The 6,952-nt window shown below is 48.3% G+C and overlaps 1 pseudogene; it reads right to left on the minus strand.

Annotated features, from left to right (window-relative positions):
- Nucleotides 1-2,889: 2,889 nt before the first annotated feature.
- Nucleotides 2,890-4,856, minus strand: LOC134483676 (zinc finger CCCH-type antiviral protein 1-like; annotated as a pseudogene).
- Between the last annotated feature and the right edge of the window lie 2,096 nt (nucleotides 4,857-6,952).

Here is a 6,952-nt window from a genome sequence, read left to right on the forward strand (position 1 = left end):
GTTTTGCTCTGCTTGCCCCTGCTCCTGCCCCCGCCCCTGCTCTTGCCCCTGCCCACGCCCCCGCCTCACACCCTCACTTGACATCGCCTCCGACCCATCCCCCCTCCCAGTCCCACCACCGCCCTCAACTCAGACCTGTCCCAACCGCCGCCCCCAGCCTGCCCTCGCCCCTACCCTGCCCCCGCCCCGACCCCCCCACACCCGTACTCTCCTTCACCCCCCCCCCCGTCCTCCGCCCTCGCCGTCGCTGCTTGCGTTGCTACCATTCCGTCTTCGACTCCCCTGTCGACCCCACCGCCACTGCTGCTACCTTCTCCCACTTCTTCAGCCCAAGACTTTTGAGATCCCGGCTTGCAGCGCTCTGCACTAGGAGGCTAATGGAGGTGAGGAGAGCCTAAGGGACAGACCCCAGGCCTGGCCCCAGAGACTTGTGTCTCCCCCCTCCCCGGAAGCGCTTTCCCGCAGTTCTCCATTCTGGGTTCAGTTTGTGGGGACCCCAGCAGGTGGCAGGCTTTGCTGATCCTCAGGTGTGAGTCTGGGACAGTGGTGGGACTTATGGTTGAGGGAAGTCTTTCAGGCAAATGCAGGCTTTTCTCAAACTCTTGGACCATCTGGTGCCCTCCCTGGGGTCACAGGACCTGTGGAAGTTGGGAAGCCACTTTTCACTGTCCTGTGTGACTTTCCCTGCAGAGTGAGCTCTCCTGCAGGAGGTACTCTCACATGCTTCTTTAAAAGCACCTGCTCCTCAGATCCAGATCAGTTGTGAAAACAGACCTCTCAGTGTCAGTGTGCCAGCTCCCCCTCCCAGCTCAGAGCTGCAACACCCAAGAATCCTCCAGCCCCAGTACTGGTTGGGTCTCATGGAGGAGTTAGAGCAAAGTGCCCCTTCTGAGAAGTGAGTCAGAACAGAAGGTTCCTGCAACCCAATGAGGTCTCTTCCAGTTGCCCTGTTCTTGGTTTGCACTGGTATAATTCTGAGTCCCAGATTGGCAGCCCACATTGCTGTGAGGGTTGCTGGAGATTTTGCCCTGCCCACAGAACAGAAGGTTCAGAAGAAAGGCCAGTTTGGCATAATGAATTCTTTTGATAGATGGCAACAAAATTATCGTAATCTAAGCAGTTTAGGGAGGAACCTCAAGAGCATCCATAGTGAATGCAGCCTGCAGCTGTGAACACAGATTTCTTTTGGAGAGCTGGCCTGTGCAAGCCCAGGGCCTAGGTGGGACAGTTCAAGCTGCCCTTTTTCCATGGCCAATCTGTGTTTGTATTGAGAAAGTATTTTTTTTCCAGTTGACTGATTTCCAACTTATGGAATGGAACTGACTTACTCAGAGTGGGGTTGACTTAGAGAGTTAAAGTACAGAAGGAATAATCCAGATGTCCACAAAAGCTTGCTGTCACACCAGGGCTTTTAAAAGCTCAGCAGCTAGAGAAGCAATGTAGTATTTGGTTATTCTCATGCTTAGGTCTAGTCATTCATTATAAGCTGAACATGACACAAAAAGAGTCATCTGTGTCACAATAGAAACTAGTTGTAACTAGACTTATACCACATTATCACATTATTACTATATTTGAGGTTCTCAGGTATGATCTTAGAAACTAGAAGAGGCCTGGTTCTTGCTACATATAGTCATATTCTATATCTTCACAACACTGTGTGATTTGTTCTGTTAATGCTACAATTGGCATACAATACCTAGGATATTTTGTGCTGACATCTGTATCATGAGACAATAGTTCATGTCATCCCTTACCTGAATAAACTGTCCTTAGAGTACAGTGTAGTCGGAGGGGCCTTCTTTTCCTCTGAGATAGCAAAACATTTCCAGTCTTCATACAAGTCTGTCAGCCATTGTCCAGTGCCTGTCTTGAGATGTCCACATTGTCAGCTGAGAGTCTTCATCCAGCCTGCCCTGTAATTCTGTAGAACATTAATAGGGTTCCAGCCCTAGGAATTAATTCAGTGTTCTAGTACTTGCCAAATATGCTCAAAACCTAGTTTCCACCCTACCTCTGTGTGCTATACAGAAAGAAAATAAAGAACCCCATTGCACTTGAAGTTTAGCCTCCAACAGAAGGACAGCCTGCACAGGGCCTTAAAATAACTCTAAGCCGCACCTTCCCCACAACCCCGTCCATCGATTCCTTTATTGGTGTGTTTTCATTAATACTCACTTTCTTCTTTGTGTGGAAAGAATGTGCACCATGTCAGTAAAGTGTGTGTGTGTGCGTTTGTGTTTGTGCATGTTCATCCATGAACTCACTATAAATTTTCATAAAATCACTCAGAAGTCCCTAGTGAAAACTGTCGAGGTGCAGGCAGACTCATGTTACTACTGTCTCATGGCACCTTGCAGGGAGCACTGAAATCGTGGGCTACTTTAATACAGTCTAAAACGAGGCTGTGCATGGTTTTCAGTGAAATTGTGACGTCATCCCCACTACAGAGAGCAGCAAAAGCTTCATGTATCACATGCTGCTGTTACCAAGGTGAGGCAAAGCCTCATCCCATAGAGTCTGGTAGGATTTGGTGGCAGGAAATAAACTCAGAACTAAAATCAATCAATTACAAACAAAGAGAATGATACAAAGAGCCAAGCAAAGCAAGAGCTGGCTTTTTTTTTTTTTTTTGAGAAGATCCACAAGACAGACAAACCACAGAGCCTATATCTAAAGTACCAAATCAGAAATGAAAAGGGGGATATAACAAAGGACACTGAGTGAATTCAACAATCATTAGGGCTTACTTCAGAGGCCTTTACTACAGAAAAGTGAAAAATCTATTTGATACTGGTGATTTTTCTAACAGATAACAAATACCAAGTTAAATACAGATCTGGGAAGGTAATGAATAATTCCCATAAGGAAATAGATACAGTCATTAAAGGCTGCCACTCCAAAAATTAAAAATAATAATAATCAGGGCCACATGGCTTTAATGCATCCTTTCTACCAGACTTTTAATGAAGACCCAATAACAATAGTGCTTCAATTATTCCACTGAATTGAAAGAGAAGGAACATTGCCAAACTCCTTCCCTGAGTTTCTCCTTTTACCTAGAATTCCTGAGTCTGTTGCTTCTTCCATTGTCACCCCATCAATAGAACCATTTAAAATGGGATGTAATCGATGTCTGGAGCCTCATTCTTTCCCTTGACCTCCATGCGGTGTCCAGAAGGCATGCCTGTTCTCATGGACATGGATTCATCTCTTTTTGCTGCAGCAAGAAAAAAGCCAGCAGAGGAGGCAGGAGCTTACAAAGAATCAGTAGGATTTCTAGAAAAGAAGCATCCAGATCTCCATTCTCAGAAAACCCCTGGCTTGCTCTCATGTGACTGGGTCCTCAGACACCAGCAGCCTTAGATGAGACCAAGGAAAGCTGTGCAGAGTCCTGGGTCCCCAGGTTCTTGACCTCCTGAGTGACAGCTGTAGACACGTCCTCCAGGGAATCCTTACAGCTGGTGACATCTGGACAAGGTGAACCAGATGCCAAAATGAGACATGGGAGAGAAATCCTAGGCTGTTTGGAAGGAATCAGTCTCTGCTTTTGCTTCTGTCTCTGTGTGCCCTGCTGCTATGATGTTCATGGGGAGCTCTCATGCCAGTGGGTCTCCTCCTAATGTGTTTGTTGTTGCAGATGTCCTGGTTGTTCTGGACCCCATCAGAACTTAGCCCGTGCTCAGTCACAGAGGTCAGCACCTTCCTGTCCATCAGGTCATGAGACCTGAGACAGTTGAGGTAACGGCAGTTGGCCTGGGTGAAGTGCTCACAGACTTGGACTCTCTTGCATGGCTGTGGCTTCAAGCAGATCTGTTTGTGGCTGTCTCCTTTGTAGTAACTTTTGCAGGAGAAAAGCATCCCCCTGTAACAGGAAGAAGGTCGGCTCCTCTTGGTTAAGTCCAGAAAGCTCATGATTCTTCAGGACCTGGAATCTCTGTTCCTAAAAACTTGGTGTGGATATTTGCAGAGGTTTCTCTGGGATTTTGCATAATGACTCTGTCCCAGAAGTTTGAGCTTGCAGAGGCTTGGGCAATCTGTAGCATGGTCCCTGGATGCACTTGAGATTGAAGCCACAGGCTTCAGTAGTAGCCGCCACCTACAGCGTGATCCCTGCCTGATCTCCAGTCTCCAATAGGAATAAGCAGTCTTGCCCCGCAGCTCATAGAGCTCTGCCTCTGGAGCCTGATCCTACTCTGCAGTTCCTTTAAGGTCATGCAGCCCCTGTGGGTCCACAGGATCTTGGTGATGAAACAGTCTGCCCCAGGTTCCCCATGGTGCACTATGGCTGCAGCTGCTCAGGCTTGTGAGCTGGACTCTGCTTCCTGGAGAAAGGAAACTGGAAAAGGGGATAACACATGAAATGGAAATGAAGAAAATAATCAGTAAAAATTAAAAGAATTAAAGTCATCATCTCAGGAGAATGAGTGGGAAGCCAGGTCCTTAAGCAGGCAGGTTCTCCACAACAATGCATGCTGGGTTCAAGACTGGACATGAGGTGCCCTGAGCTTGGGACTGCCAGGCTCCTACTGGGAAGAGAGCTTTCTTCTTCATTTCCGTAAGTCTCTCTAGTTTTCTTTTAAGGCTTTCATCTCATCATTGACTTTCCCAACGACCTTTTATGACAAGTCAATATGGTTAACAAGAATTAAGTAAGGGCTCATTGAGCTGTTGGTAGTTGGAGGTCTGGGGGAAGCCCTGGACAGAGAGATCTTGCCTGCCAGGGGTGGGATGTGCATGGTGGGAGGGACTAGTGGAGTGTCATTGGCCACAGTATGCACAGGCTTGGGGCTGGTGCCTGGCTGCCTGGTGGGCCTCTGTGGCTACTTGGCCTGGGTCCCACCGCAGATGCCCATGGTGGTTGCTGGCCAGTTGTGCTTGCTCTACCTGTCCTCGCGGCTTCTGGCAGGGCTGACCACAGCCTTGAACATGGACAAAGTGGGCCGGAAATTGGAGGATCATGGGAGCATCTTCAACTTCCCCCTCCCCAAGCACTGGCAGTTGCAGCTGGAGGACAAGCCACTGTGAGTTTCCCCACATCCAGGCAGGTGTTCTGCACCACCAGGAGAGCAAGGGCAAGCACTGCTGCCACCAGTCCCACATGCGCAAGGCCTATTTGCTGACTGGCAGGGCTTCACTTTGCTCTGCTTTGCCTTGCTCTGCCCTGTGGGCTCTCACTTCTTTGGCCAAAGACTGTTGAGATCCCGGCTTGCCTCACCTTTCAATAGGCACCTCTGTGAAGTGAGGAGAACCAAAGGGACAGAAGGCTGACCTGGCCCTGGAGACTTGTGTCTCCCCCTCCACCAAAGTGCTTTCCTCAGTTCTCCACTCTGGTTTTAGTTTGCAGGGATCCCAGCAGGTGGTAGGCTTTGCTGAGCCTCCCCTGTGAGAAGGGGACAGTGGTGGGACTTATGGTTGTGGGAAGTCTTTCAGGGAGATGCAGGCTTTCTCAAACTCTCCAACCATCCATCCAGTGCCCTCCCTGGTTCCCATTCCCTGTGTTTGTTGCGAAGTCACTTTTCACTGTCCTGTGTGACTTTCCCTGCAGACTGGGCTCTCCTGCAGGAGATACTCTCACATGCTTCTTTAAAAGCCCCTGTTCCTCAGATCTAGATCAGCTGTGAAAACAGGCTTCTCCATGCCAGGGTGAGAGCTACCCCTCCCAGCTCAGAGCTGCAACACCATAGGATCCTCAGGCCCCAGTGATGGGTGGGTCCCATGGAAGAGTTAGAGGAAAGCTTCCCTTCTGAGAAGTGACTTAACACAGAAGGTTCACAAGTGACAGTCAACCCCCAAGTATTTCTTCCAGGAGAAAGCACTCAGCTCTCCCCTTTAAACAGGGTAGGCTCCCACATGGCCCAGTTTTGTGATTGGGGAAGATTTTCTGGAGCTTAGTTGGCCAGTCAGAGTGGGGCTACATTCTTTTTTTTTTTTCTTTATTAACTTGAGTATTTCTTATTTACATTTTGATTGTATTCTCTTTCCCAGTTTCCGGGCCAACATCCTCCTAACCCCCCCTCTTCTATATGGCTGTTCCCCTCCCCATCCTCCCTCCATTACCACCCTCCCCCCAACAATCACGTTCACTGGGGGTTCAGTCTTGGCAGGACCCAGGGCTTCCCCTTCCACTGGTGCTCTTACTAGGATATTCATTGCTACCTATGAGGTCAGAGTCCAGGGTCAGTCCATGTACAGTCTTTAGGTAGTGGCTTAGTCCCTGGAAGCTCTGGTTGCTTGGCATTGTTGTACATATGGGGTCTCGAGCCCCTTCAAGCTCTTCCAGTTCTTTCTCTGATTCCTTCAACGGGGGTCCGGTTCTCAGTTCAGTGGTTTAATGATGGCATTCGCCTATGTATTTGCCGCATTCTGGCTGTGTCTCTCAGGAGCGATCTACATCCGGCTCCTGTCGGCCTGCACTTCTTTGCTTCATCCATCTTATCTAATTGGGTGGCTGTATATGTATGGGCCACATGTGGGGCAGGCTCTGAATGGGTGTTCCTTCTGCCTCTGTTTTAATATTTGCCTCTCTATTCCCTCCCAAGGGTATTCTTGTTCCTCTTTTAAAGAAGGAGTGAAGCATTCGCTTTTTGGTCATCCTTCTTGATTTTCATGTGTTCTGTGCATCTAGGGTAATTCAAGCATTTGGGCTAATAGCCACTTATCAATGAGTGCATACCATGTGTGTTTTTCTGTGATTGCGTTACCTCACTCTGGATGATATTTTCCAGTTCCATCCATTTGCCTATGAATTTCATAAAATCATTGTTTTTGATAGCCGAGTAATATTCCATTGTGTAGATGTACCACATTTTCTGTATCCATTCCTCTGTTGGGTTCTTTCCAGCTTCTGGCTATTATAAATAAGGCTGCTATGAACATAGTGGAGCACGTGTCTTTTTTATATGTTGTGGCATCTTTTGGGTATATGCCCAAGAGAGGTATAGCTCGGTCC

This window comes from Rattus norvegicus, chromosome 19 (genome assembly GCF_036323735.1).
Source record: "Rattus norvegicus strain BN/NHsdMcwi chromosome 19, GRCr8, whole genome shotgun sequence".
Classification (NCBI taxonomy): Eukaryota; Metazoa; Chordata; class Mammalia; order Rodentia; family Muridae; genus Rattus; species Rattus norvegicus.